This window comes from Nicotiana tabacum, chromosome 11 (genome assembly GCF_000715075.1).
Source record: "Nicotiana tabacum cultivar K326 chromosome 11, ASM71507v2, whole genome shotgun sequence".
NCBI lineage: Eukaryota > Viridiplantae > Streptophyta > Magnoliopsida > Solanales > Solanaceae > Nicotiana > Nicotiana tabacum.
The window spans coordinates 8843306-8845498 of NC_134090.1; positions in this window are offsets into that span (position 1 = coordinate 8843306).

Here is a 2193-nt window from a genome sequence, read left to right on the forward strand (position 1 = left end):
CAATTTTAGGCTTAGATTCCATGATTTATTAGGTAGATTCCACAATAGAATCGAGTTTTAAGTCCAAAATTCTTACCTTCAAATGTTTCTCCTTGAATCCCTCTTCAATCTCCTTCAAAAAGCTCCAAAAACGACCAACTATGGAGGAAATAAGTCCCAAAATCGCGGACAAAACGAGCTTAAAAACCTTCTGCCCAGACATTAATTCCTTCTTCGTGAACACGGTCAAAGCCTAGCGTTCCCGAAGCACAAAAATTCTGATGACCAAAACTCTCCTTCGTGAACGCAACCCTACCATCGCGAACGCAATGCTTCAGCCTCTCAAACCTACGCGAACGCGACAATGCCTCTCGCGAATGCGATGCATACTAACCCATCCCTTCGCGAACGCGGGACTCCCCTTCGCAAACGCGAAGGCAAAACCTGACGCCTCTCTTACTGACCCTTCGCGAACGCGAAGACCAAAATACCTGCAACTGCTGGAACTCAAAATTTGCAACTTTCTTAACTTCAAAATGATCCGTTCAACCCCTCGAAACTCACCCGAGGCCCCCGGGACCTCAACCAAAGGCACAAACATAACCCAAAACCTTATTCAAACTTGTACCAACCTTCAAAACAACTCAAACAACATCAAATCAACCAAAACACATCGGATTCAAGCCTAAGTTTCCAAAATCCTCCGAATTCCGCTTTTGATCAAAAACCCAACCAGACCACGTCCGAATGACCTGAAATTTTGCACACACATCCCAAATGACACAACGGAGCTACTGAAACTCTCGGAATTCCATTCCGACCCCTATATCAAAATCTCACCTACCAACCGGAAATCGCCAAAATATCAACTTCACCAATTCAAGCCTAGATCTACTCCGAACCTCCAAAACTCACTCCGATCACACTCCTAAGTCCCAAATCACCTCTCGAAGCTAACCGAACCACCGGAACTCACATCCGAGCCCTCTAACATAGAAGTCAACATCCGATTGACTTTTCCAACTTAAACTTTCTTAAAAGAGATTAAGTGTCTCAAATCTTACCAAAATTATTCCGCATACGATTCGACCAACCCGATACCACAAAACACGGATGAACAAAACATAAAGAAGCAAAAATGGGGGAAACGGAGCGGTAACTCATGAGACGACTGGCCGGGTCATCACAATCAGCCTGGTTGATTGAATATGGACATAAGCGGATATAATGGATCATTCACACATTCGACCGTGTGCCTGTTAGGCCTATTCCTAGCACATGGCCGGCACATTACTCTCAAAATAATAAGAACAAAAATGAGCAATTTCCTTTGCAGGATAAGCTTCGCATATAGATCCTTCAATCCTATTCCTCTTGTATTTGCCAATTGTCCTACATAATTTCAGGTTAGCCAAGAACATTCAAATAAAATAGAAAATTACATCAAACTTATAATATTACCTATCAAAGGGATACATCCATCTGCATTGAACAGGTCCTCCAAGTCGTGCCTCGTGTACAAGTTGGATTGGAAGGTGTTCCATCACATCAAAAAAACAACATGGAAATATCTTTTCATCTTAGTAGAAGTTACACGAATGTTCTGATCCATCCGGAGTAGGTTTTATTCCCTTAATGTGGAAGAACACAAGTATTTAAAAAACAAACTAATCTTTGTGATGGGTTTCCAGATTCTTTCAGGCAAACCACAAAATGCAATAGGCACTAAGGTCTCCATGAAAACATGACAGTCATGACTTTTCAAATGGCTCAACTTCCCTATCTCCATACAATTTTTTTCCAAGATTCGACGCATAATCCTCAGGCATCTTCAATTTCGTTACCCAATCACAAATTTGCCGTCTTTCCTCCAAAGTGAATGTGTAACTTGTTTTGGGCTTGAATATCTTACCATTGTTTTCTGTCTGCAAGTATAATTCAGGTCACCTGCAATATTCTTGTAAGTCCATTCTAGCCTTCGGGTTATCCTTTGTTTTACCTTTAACATCCATCACTGTGTTGAATAAATTGTCAAAATAATTCTTCTCAATATGCATGACATCAAGGTTGTGACAGAGAAGATTATCCTTCCAATAAGGCAACTCCCAAAATATACTCTGTTTCATCCAATTATGAGTAACACTGTATCCAGGGAATCTATAAGGTGGAGCTTTAGTAACTTTACTGAAGTTCTGGACCTTCTCCCAAATTTCC